Here is an 11,813-nt window from a genome sequence, read left to right as displayed (position 1 = left end):
TTCATCCTCTGACTGCCTTCAGACACTCACCGTCCTCACTGGTTCCAATTTAAATGAGAGGCGTTTGATGTTAACTGTCTTGGCTAGAAAGTTTAATATTATAACAATAAAAGGTAAAGGTACCCCTGCCCGTACGGGCCAGTCTTGACAGACTCTAGGGTTGTGCGCCCATCTCACTCAAGAGGCCAGGGGCCAGCGCTGTCCGGAGACACTTCCGGGTCACGTGGCCAGCGTGACATCGCTGCTCTGGCGAGCCAGAGCCGCACACGGAAACGCCGTTTACCTTCCCGCTAGTAAGCGGTCCCTATTTATCTACTTGCACCCGGGGGTGCTTTCGAACTGCTAGGTTGGCAGGCGCTGGGACCGAACAACGGGAGCGCACCCCGCTGACCTTTTGATCGGCAAGCCCTAGGCGCTGAGGCTTTTACCCACAGCGCCACAATAAAATTATTTTAAAAAATAAAAGGAATTGGTTACATCACTGTTTCAACTATCCTTATGTTTACATTGTTCACATTGAACAGAGGGTACTAACAAATAGTGGACCTGGAACATCTGAGAACTACTGAACATTATATTAGCAAGAGCCACATCCCAGACAGCATTTTGCAGATCACATACAATCAATGAAGATGACAGTGCACAGACTGTCTATATACAGCAGACAAAGAATATTGCAGATGGTAGATTTTGTTAAACCTAAATTAGGTCAGTAAGTGTTTGGCAAATTTCTAATTTAAAGAATAAAAAGATGATTTGAAAGATCCAGTTTGTATTTAATGGATCCGAATACAGAAAATACAAAAGCTTCCAAAAGTTAAGTCTCTCCCTAGATATTTGTTGCCTGGCCGCAAGTTCTGACATTATATGAAGTTATAATAACCCAGTGCTGCCTGAAAGTAGAGACACTATGATCCTACTAAGGAGTAAGAGAATTTCCCCTCAAATGGACAAAAACTATCAAGGAAAGGAATAGTATTCTTGCCAAACATGCAGAACTGAAGGGAAGTTTGTCAGTTCCTTTGACAAGAATATTCAGCAGTAACAGATAACACTGCCAAATTTGGAGGGAAAATATTTCTGCTCCAGGAGAAAAATCCAGGTTTGCAGAATAGTGGCTTCTTTCTCTGAATACTGAGACACAAAGAAAGCTTCATGAGAATTTATGTGAAGTAATTTCAAATATTTTAGGTGTCCTATTCAGTGCTTTAAAAAAGGCGTATTTTAAAAATCTAGCATCTATAATCATAGTTCATCTGAGAAATTCTGAAACATTAAGTCAATGCTGAGTTGGTGAAAAAAGAATACCTGATAGACGAGCTTGCAGCAAATGCCAGTTTAAAACCACTGCACTTGCAGTGGTTTTAAACCACCACGTGGTTTTCAGCTAAATCAGCAGCACTTTTTAAAAAAGTGACAAAATCAGCAACTGTGTACTAGAAATCTCTGGAAACAGTCTGAAGTGCTTTTGCAGCGCTTCGACCTATAAAGATTAAGTCGAAATGTACGATATAAGAGTATTTCGCAATGTTATATCTTGCGCACGCATTCTTACCACAGACAACCATCCTCAATTTGGTTTCTGAGAAAAAGCAGCCTCTGTTAAGTTCAGGAAGCTAACTATGAGAAAGACATCAGAACTAGTGGCTCAAACTTCAGGCACAACACAGTAAGTCAGATTAAATAAAATTTATATAAGGGCACAAGCACCTGCAAAACAACAACACACACACTGAAAATATAACAAAAGACCTTTTCTCTTTTTTCAAGTTATTGATCCCAGTGCAACCAGAGGGGGAAACAAAACTGCTATGAACAACAACAAAAAGCAGTTTATTTTTACTTTTGCTTGTTTTTTTAAGTTGCACTTGAGTACATATTTAATCTCCGACCTATCTTCCCCTCACCTGGAGCCCGATCCCCCCCTTTTTTTTTTGCCTCACCTCCATGGGGGAAAATATCCCTTTCTACGCCCCCTAAACCCCCCAAAAAACCCCACCGTGCGCCCCTTTTGGGGACTCACCTTTGCAGAACCTCCTGGGGCGTCCAAAACTTCCGAGATGCGATGGAGAAGGATGGAGGAGAAGATGGCGAGGCACCTGCCCCCCCTTTTTTTTTAATTTAAAACACACAAAACAACAAATTCATTCATAAAAATAATTGGGGGGGGGGGTGGAAAACAAAACCTTAAAACGCTGCCCACCCCCTTTTCCTTTTTTTCTTCGGAGGGAAACCCACCATCCTGGCGACATTTGGCCTCGCCTTTCCAAAACGTTGCATTGATCGAGCCTTTGCAAAATGTTGCATTTTCTGCACCCCCCAAGAAAGAAGGGGGGACCCCGAGCACCCCATCCTTCTCCCCCCTGGTCCTGACCTCCCCTCTTTCTCTCTCTGTCCTGCGACCCTCCCAAGATGGTAGGGAAGTTGTCGTTTTGGCCGGGCAGAGGAGCCTCTCTCTCTCTGGTGTTATGTCCTCTCAGTGCCTGTAGTGGTGCTGTAGGAGGGCTGCAAAGCTCTCCTTTTTTTCCTCCTTTCTCGAGAGCAGCCCCAGCAGCCCTGCCTTCTTTGCTGGAGAATATATTCAGGGAATTTCCAACCCCCCCACCCCGCCACCTCCACCCCCAACTTCATAATCACCCACCCTCCCCGAGCACTTTCGTAAGCGTTTGTTTGTTTGTTTTATTATTTTGCTTTTTTTAAAATAATAATAATAATAATTTTTTTTAATTTTATTTAAATCATCCTCATAATAAAAGAGCTCCCGTTCTAAGCCTAAAAAAAGAAAGAAAAAAAGAAAAGCAGGGATCTTTCTCCTCAGAGCCAGGGGGGCAGCAGCAAACCAAGCAGCGAAGCTTCCTCAGCGCTTCAAGCAAGCTCCGAGACCCATTTCCCCGCTCCCTCCGCCGGGGAGGAAACTCTTGCTCTGCCAGCCCAACTGAGGGGGAGAAAAAGGGGGGAGAGACGAGAGAGCCGAGAAGAGGAGGGAGGAGGGAAAAAAAAGAAGGGCCAGCTGGAAAGGTAAGCCAGGCCCGGCCTGCATCCCCGGGCTCGCCTAGGGCGGCAGGCGGCGCCGCGCGCGCGGGGACAGCCGCCGGGTGGGCTACGCGAGGCCGGGGATGCGCGTGGGAGAGCCGGGCCGCGCGGGTTTCGAAAGGGGGGTGGGTGGGTGGGAAGGAAGGGGGGGTTCCGGGACCCGCGGGTGGGGAACCGAGGGAAAGGGGCGCCGGGGGATGGAGGGCAGGGGAGCCCGGCCGAGGCGGGAGAGAGACGGGCCTTGTGGCCTAGCGGCTCCCCGCCCCCCGCGACGGGGCCCGGCCTAGCGCCGGACAGGCCCCGGGCGCCGGGCTTAGGCCTCCGAGAGGGGGTTTCGGAAGGTGGCGGGGAAGGCGCTTCGGCCGGGGAGCTCCGAAGCCCGGGCGGGGGTTAGGCGGCGGGAGGCCGGCGGACCGCGGAGCAGAGACTCCGGGGCGCGATGGTGGTGGAGGGGGGTGGCGGCGAGAGAGGGGGAAGCGGGTTATTTGCTATTATTTCCCACTACGGTTTCACTCCGGAGTTTGGGGCTCGCTTCGCCCCCTTTAGACCTGGGGGGGAGCGGGGGGTCCCGGGGAAGCGCGTCTGCCGGGATCTCCCCCCCCCCCGGACGCCACCGGCCTTTTAAAGTTTTGCTTTTTGGACATCGCCGAGCCCCCCTCCAGCACCACCTCGGACCCTTCCTTCAATTTGGGTTTTCAATTTGGGTTTTAATGCGACCTGAAATGAGTGCAAGAACATTTTGGCGCTCCCTCCTGAATTGCATTGGGAAAGGGGTGGCTGGGGGGGGGGAGAGAGAAGCGTTTCCCCCTTTTCCAAACGCTTCTTTGCAAGCCCTCCTCCTCCTGCCCCACAAGTACGAAGGTTAATCCTGATTTTAAATGGTTATGGGGCAGCGGGAACTTTTCCGTGGTGCTGGCGGGGTAGGCGAAGGGTTAAAGGACGGTAAGTCGAGGCGAGGAAGGGCATCATCATGCTGCAGAGGTGGTGTTGCAAGGTCCCACTAGAAAGAAAGGAAGGGAAAAGCCTAGAAACAACCTTGGCTAGTTTTGAGATTTGTTCCAGGGGAGGGGGAGGTCGGTGGGTGGAGGGTACTGTCGCCCAGCTTCTTACTTCTGCGGTCCGTTTGGCCAGGGCTACCAGATCTTGCCACTTCAGTACTTTCGTAGGTGCTGTCAGAGAGGGAGATTGAGTCCAGCCTTGCAAAGGCATGCTGGGTTTGTGTATGAAACCCTGGATTTTTGTGAATGGGTTGGAATTGTAAAGGCTAGCCTCGTCGTTTCTGGCCGTTCGTGGCCTGGAAACAATTTACTACCCAAGCCAGGGTCTTGGGGGTGTGTTAGGCCATAAACACATTATACAAGGACACAGATAGCGTTCTGTAAATGGTTGCTAAATTGTTTCTATGGTCAGTGTTTGAGCGTAAAACCTTCAGGAGAAAGTTGTTGCAGAAGAGATGAGTTTCAGGAATGTCAGTTCAGAAATGTGGCTAGAGTAGGATAATTGTGTGTAGGCATAACAAGTCCTTGGAGCTGGACTGTATCAATGCAGAGGTCTGCAATGGCCAGATTCCTAGGCCAATGTTGCAAAAAGTTTAACTTGGGCTTGAATGCTTACAGTACATTCACTTCCTCCATCTCCAGGTGAACTTTTGGCCAGGATTGCAAGAGCTGTGAGTCTAGTTCCGTGTATCCATGAAGGGAGCTTTGGATTTGTGTTTCTCATAGTGTGCCTCTTCAAGCCACATGTCAAAACAGTTTCTGAAACTTGAAAGGAGTTTAGAATGCAGTTTGGGGCTTGCCATTGGGACCTGCCATTCACAGAAATTGAAAGGCTTAAAAACAAAACAAAACAGTGCTCGAGCTTAAGGTCTTGGCTGCACGCAAAGTCTGTTTTTGGATCTCTGTCCTTGTTTTGTATGCAGAATAGAAGCTCCATTGCATGGGGGAATTGAAATCAGATGTGTCAGGTGAGCTTTTCTGAGATTCCAATGGAATACAGTACCTATATAGGCAATTTCCCATTATTCTTAGATGATTGGTGGGACATTTTCATTTTAGTTCTGGCAAAGAGTGTGGCTTCAAGTTTCTTTTCTGCAAAGCACTCATGCAAGCATTCTGTTATAAATGCATTACAGAACTGTACCTTGAATGGACTTCTCAACGCTCAAGAGTGCTATTATGCTGAGTGAGATAACAACAACTTGGTCACTCTGTAGATTGATGGACCAAAACTGCAACCTATGACACTATAACCCTATGCATTATTTGGAGGTGTTTTGTTAAAGCCGTTTTGTCTGTGCTAGCGTAAGTGCTTCAAGGCTGAGGCCTAGTCTACACATTCTCAAAAAAGTCACCATGTGTTTGGGTTCTGATTCATTATTTAAATATAACCATCAAGCTGCATAGTGCTTTCCAAAGTATAAGAGGACAGTTTCTTGTTCCAAGGAGCTTACAATTTTAACATCAGCACCAGCAACCGTTTCTTAAGTGTATTTCAGCAGTTGCACTTAGCTTTGGTAAAATTGAACATGGCCTTATCTTCATAGGAACTACCTTTTAAATCCCTCCCCTCACACTGGGCTCTTACTCCATTAAAATAAGTAAATTTTACTTTTAAATAAGTAGCTTAGGGTGGAAATGCAAAAAAAATTATACAAATATGAACATTACTATCTAAAACACAACTACCTAATGTTAAGACCCTTCCTTACCCCAAATACAGCATAGGGTGCTGACTAGGGGGCCCTAGTTAGCAGATGATGCTGTGGTCTAAACCACTGAGCCTCTTGGACTTGCAGATCAGAAGGTTGGCAGTTCGAATCCCCGCAACAGGGTAAGTTCCTGTTGCTCTGTCCCAGCTCCTGCCAACCTAGCAGTTTGAAAGCACACCGGTGCAAGTAGATAAATAGGTACTACTGCGACGGGAAGGTAAGCAGAGTTTCCGTGCGCTCTGGTTTCCATAACGGTGTCCCGTTGCAGCAGAAGTGGCTTAGTCATGCTGGCCACATGACCCGGAAAGCTGACCGCAGGCTCCCTCGGCCTGGAAGCAAGATGAGTGCCACAACCCCATGGTTGCCTTTGACTGGACTTAACTGTCCAGGAGTCCTTTACTCTTTACCTTTAACTAGTTAGCTTTTTGCAAGCCTCCAAATAATTGCTCTGCCTGTCTTACTGATTTCAACAGAATTAAAGCTAGCTTTTCATGAATGCCAGTACATCTTAAATAATTGCAAAATGTGGGTTGAATACAGTTGACTTTTATAAAGTAGTTAATTTCCATGATTGGCAAATAACTACCACATAGCCAGTTGCTTTTGCCACCTGTCCACATGGAGTGAAGAACCTTTGCTATCCACATTCAATCAGACATCCAGGCAATCGGGAGGTGTTAAAAATCTCACCACATGGGTGTATGTGCACTGAGAAATGTTATGACTTAGTAAGTGGTAGTTACTCTTCCAAAGCAGAGAGAACTACAATTTTAAAATGAGAGACAATCTAAAGTTGAAGGTTTCATTCTGCAAAGTGGTACATAAATACAATATTTCAGAGTAATGAGTATTATCATATTTCCTGGGCGGGCGGGGGGCTTGAGGGAAGGAACTCTAAAATAAGGGTTATCTGACAATTCTCTCAGTGAGGTAGCACATGCTCCCCTCCCCTCTTTAGTACTGAATATTTTGGTTCCACCAGCCTACCCTGTCTTCAGATTCTAAAACTGTATCAGTTTTAGAAAGACAGAATGGGAGCAGTTTTGTCACATCTAGCTTCTGGAGATTTTTTTAAAAGTGGCTCGAAGTGTTCAAATATAGAATTACTGATGATAATGAGAAAAATGCTGCTGGGACTAAATTAACATCTTTCTGATATGTGGGTGTTAATACTGAGAGCAAGACGATATGAGTCACTTTCACTCTGATCCTAAATGCAGGATGTGGAAGTAAGTTGCAACGAGTTTCAGGGGAACTTGTTTTCACATTAGGGGTACAGTCCTCTGCACCCACCTGGGAGCAAGCCCCCTTGAATGCACCGGGCTTACTTTGGAATAAACATTCCATAGGAAAGTGCTGTCAGTGTCCATAAGATTGGACTCAATTCACCATGATCCCAAGGTCCATGGAGGAGAGAAATGTGGTGGCTCAAAGGGCTTTGTGTTTCACCAGTATTGGCTGCTAGGTGATCCCTCCTGAAACATAGCAAAACAAGGAAAGGCTGACCATAAATTCACATGAGTTAGTGTCTGCCATGGAAAATTTCAGCAGAAACCCTGGGCAAAGGGATTGGGGATGCTGTGTATAGGCCATGGCTGATGGGATATAAAATGCTCAGCAGCAGGTCATTATTAATATCTGACACTAACATGTGATTTCAGTATAAATCTCTAGAAATCAGTGGGGAATGTCTGGGGCCGAATGCAGCCTTCTGGACATCTCTAGTAAAGGTAAAGGGACCCCTGACCATTAGATCCAGGCGTGACCGACTCCGGGGTTGCAGCGGTCATCTCGCTTTATTGGCCGAGGGAGCCGGCGTGCAGCTTCCGGGTCATGTGGCCAGCATGACTAAGCCGCTTCTGGCGAACCAGAGCAGCGCACGGAAGTGCCGTTTACCTTCCCGCCAGAGCGTTACCTATTTATCTACTTGCACTTTGATGTGCTTTCGAACTGCTAGGTTGGCAGGAGCAGGGACTGAGCAATGGGAGCTCATCCCGTCGTGGGGATTCGAACCACCGACCTTCTGATCGGCAAGTCCTAGGCTCTGCGGTTTAACCCACAGCACCACCCATGTCCCTCTGGACATCTCTATCTGGCCCTTAAATGCTTCCCAGGGCACACCCCTTACTGGCTCTACTTCCCACCCCAGATGTTTAGGTGTATGGCCCTTGGAAGTTTTCGGTGAAGGAACTGTGGCCCTTGGGTTGAGAAAGTTCCCTATGTCACCTCTAGAACATGATGTAGAAGGGGTTTCTGTCTTGGTCACTAGCACCTTGAAAACAAAGATTGCAGTTCTAAGCAAATAGTAGGGAAGCACCATTGAATTCAGTGGATCTTCTTAGTAAGCATGGGCTCCATCTGTGCTATGCATTTAAAGCAGTATCATACCACTTTATAAACAGGCATGGCTTCCCCCAAAGAACCCTGGGAAGTTTAGTTTGTTAAGGATGCTGATATGTTGTTGTTTAGTCGTGTCCGACTCTTTGTGACCCTTTGGACCAGAGCACGCCAGGCACTCCTGTCTTCCACTGCCTCCCGCAGTTTGGTCAAACTCATGCTGGTAGCTTCGATAACACTGTCCAACCATCTCGTCCTCTGTCGTCCCCTTCTCCTTGTGCCCTCCATCTTTCCCAACATCAGGGTCTTTTCCAGAGAGTCTTCTCTTCTCATGAGGTGGCCAAAGTATTGGAGCCTCAGCTTCAGGATCTGTCCTTCCAGTGAGCACTCAGGGCTGATTTCCTTCAGAATGGATAGGTTTGATCTTCTTGCAGTCCATGGGACTCTCAAGAGTCTCCTCCAGCACCATAATTCAAAAGCATCAATTCTTCGGCGATCAGCCTTCCTTATGGTCCAGCTCTCACTTCCATACATCACTACTGGGAGGATGCTGATATAGTGTTCAAGATTTCCCAGGCGCCAGGTACGTTTTGTGACTGACGCATGCCCAATTGCAACCAGGTGGAGATGCCTGGATGCAAGGTTGGCGACTGACATCTCCACCTGGTTTTCCCCTCCAGCTTTCTTAAGCAGGTAAGCAGAAGATCTTATTTATTGCGTCAGTTTTCCACCTTTTTCTCCAAGGAGTACATGGTTCACCTCCCTCTTTAGTTAATCCCTACAATGACCCTGCAAGGCAAATTAAGAGGTTGTGAATGGCCCAAGGTCATCCATTGAGCTTTGTGACTGAGTGGGGATTTGAACCCTGATCTCCCAGGTCCTAGTCCAACACTCTTAACCACTACACCACAATGACTTCCTAGAGCACAGTACTTCTGCGATGGGGCAGCTCTATAAATTAAGTAGGTAAATAAATATGGGGAAGGCAAACAGCCTCTTAGAGAAGGATCTGAAATAATTTCTTTGAAACTTGAATTTGTTTGTTTTATTCTGGATTGTTTTATTTGATGTTTTAATGTGCTGTACACTGGTTTGATATTTTTTTTTAAATATAAAGCAGTATAGAAATGAATTGAAAAGAATACATACATACATACATACATACATACATACATACCACTGCAAAAAAGGTACCTAGACTTTCTGTTGTAGTGCCATTTGGTGATAAACTTATATACCTGAGTTTCTAACACTGATTGGGAGACCCCCTATTTCCCATACAGAGCTATAATTCCCAGAGTTTTCTGGGGTGAGTGATTGATTGTTAAACCACTCTGAAGTTGTAGGTCTGTAAGGGAATAGAGGTTTCCTAAAGCTCTTTGCAGCCTTAACATGCTACAGTTCCCAGGATTCTTTGAGGGAAGGAATGACTGTTGAAAGTGATACGATACTGCTTTAATTGTATTGTGCAGATGGGTCCACAGTTAGGATCATGCTGTCAGAATGTAGCATAAGCTAGATCTCAATTGGTTAGATGTACTGAATTTCTCGTTCGCGCAATGAACTTTCACACATGACAGTTGTGGAGGCTTGGGAATGTATTCAGATCTTTCCTTTTTCAGAGCTGTGATAGTTTACTAACTCTCTTGATCTCTGGTGAGGATTACCACTGTATTCCTCCACCATTTACAGCAGGGATTACCACTAGAAATGCTCCTACCACGGAAGGATAAAAGATTCTTCCATGGACCTGCCTTGCTTCCTTCCATATACAGTGGTACCTCGGGTTACAGACACTTCAGGTTACAGATGCTTCAGGTTACAGACTCCGCTAACCCAGAAATAGTACCTTGGGTTAAGAACTTTGCTTCTGGAAGAGAACAGAAATTGCGCTGCGGCAGCGGGAGGCCCCATTAGCTAAAGTGGTACCTCAGGTTAAGAACAGTTTCAGGTTAAGAGCGGACCTCCAGAACGAATTAAGTTCTTAACCCGAGGTACCACTGTAGTAAGATTCTATATGAGCTCCGAATTTTGGGGGGTTGGGTGGGTGGAGATTGTAGTAGATGCCTGTGCACTCAATTCTTGGATATAGAGACACATATAGGTTAAAAAGTAAGTTGTAAGTTGAACTATATCGGAAAGAAGCAGTGTTTGGGAAGAGTACTAAAGGACAGGATTATTGCTGAGGAGTTACTCTGGGCTGTTATGACTGTCCCTCTGCAGCTTACCTTGGCTGGTCACCAGCATGGCCATTTAACGCTACTATGATGGCCAGAAGCTCTCAGATGCCCATTGCATTGTAGTTCAAGTCGCCGTTTCTTGGTAGTCAAGCAAGCTGTATGACAACAGCCTTAGGCAAGTGTATGCGTGTGTAGAGAGAAGAGAGTTGTTGGCCTCCATCTGTCTTGAAAGACAGTGGAGTGCTCCTCTGGGGGTGAAGTCAAACCACTGTGTTAGCAGCATCAAAGTGACCTCCCCAGGGTGCAAGTCTGGGCAGTTTGTATGGAGGTCCTGGACTGACCAGACAGCTAGACACCCCTCTTGGCCTCGTTTGTGTTGTCCAAAGGAACACAGAGCAATATGTTTGGAACCAGCTTGGCTCCAGGAGTTGCCGGAAGGTGGTGTGCAAGGTGCCGTCCAACCATCTTAGGGACTCCACTCTGCAGTTGTGTAGAGATTACTCCTTAACCTTTTATTCTAAAGATAACCTGCAAGACAGCGGAGGTTTGGATCCGTGTTCCTTCTACATGGGTTACCTTTCCAGGTTGATGAGCCCCATCTGCCCCTCACTTCCCTCTATATCACGTGCAGAAACTGCCTTCTTGACCATTGGACCCACTATTGGTCTTGCCCACTCAATCTGCTGGAGTCTGTCTTTGCATGCAGGGGAAGTCCCTAGCTCACTAAGGGTTTGAGACCCGTTGGCTCCCCTCACTTGGTTTAGCTGGTCGAAGCTGTTCCCAGGATGTGTCTGCTGTTGCGTGCTGACAGGAGCCACAAGTGAGAGCTGAGTGCAGGGTGGGGACCAGAGGTGGACAAACTACCCCAGAAGGTGCACAACATGCCCCCCCCCACCAGAGGTACTACCCCATACATAAACACACACACACAACATTTAAGAACTGTTAGTTTGCAGATGTTTCCAAAATATTGTTGCTGTGATACTTTAGGGCAAGACTGCACCATATGATGCAGGATTGTCCCTTGCTGCTAATCATCTGGTCAGACGTCAATTAATGCCTAAGCAAGTTTGCTTTGGAGAAACAAACCACAAGTGCTGGCTTGGATGTTAATGCTAAGCCAGGCACTCTGTGGTTTGCCTCCCAGCGCTAGGAAGGGAGGAGCAAAACAGGGACTGATAGAGCAGTGTGCACAGTGTGCATAACTATGGCTTATGGTCAGCATTGTGACTGAACATGGCAAGTGTGTGTCTGTAGAGCAACTTTGGTGGTGAAGCAATTGGTCCAGGACTCAAGCCTCCAGAGTTGAATTGTTAGCTACAAAACTTGCTCCCCTTGGCACTCAGGAGTGAGTGGCATGGATGTGAAGGGGGAATGAAGACCGGTTTACAGAAGTATAGGGCAATTACTTTGAGCTGAATAGTGGCTGAGGAGAGAAGCAGGGTTTTTTTATGTACTACGTGGGTGGCGCTGTGGGTTAAACCACAGAGCCTAGGACTTGCCGATCAGAAGGTCGGCGGATCGAATCCCCGCGACGGGGTGAGCTCCCGTTG

The 11,813-nt window shown here is 46.9% G+C and overlaps 1 protein-coding gene across 2 annotated transcripts in view; it reads left to right on the top strand.

Annotated features, from left to right (window-relative positions):
* Positions 1-2,590: 2,590 nt before the first annotated feature.
* Positions 2,591-11,813, top strand: part of INO80D (INO80 complex subunit D) — a 40,037-nt gene continuing 30,814 nt past the window's right edge. For both annotated transcript variants that reach the window (XM_028702141.2, XM_028702133.2), the window contains exon 1: positions 2,591-3,018. The gene's annotated coding sequence lies outside the window, so the exon portion shown is untranslated. The remainder of the gene's footprint in view (positions 3,019-11,813) is intronic.

This window comes from Podarcis muralis, chromosome 1 (assembly GCF_964188315.1).
Source record: "Podarcis muralis chromosome 1, rPodMur119.hap1.1, whole genome shotgun sequence".
NCBI classification, from domain to species: domain Eukaryota; kingdom Metazoa; phylum Chordata; class Lepidosauria; order Squamata; family Lacertidae; genus Podarcis; species Podarcis muralis.
Note: the sequence above shows the minus strand (reverse complement) of the source record. Positions and strands in the feature narration are given on the sequence as shown.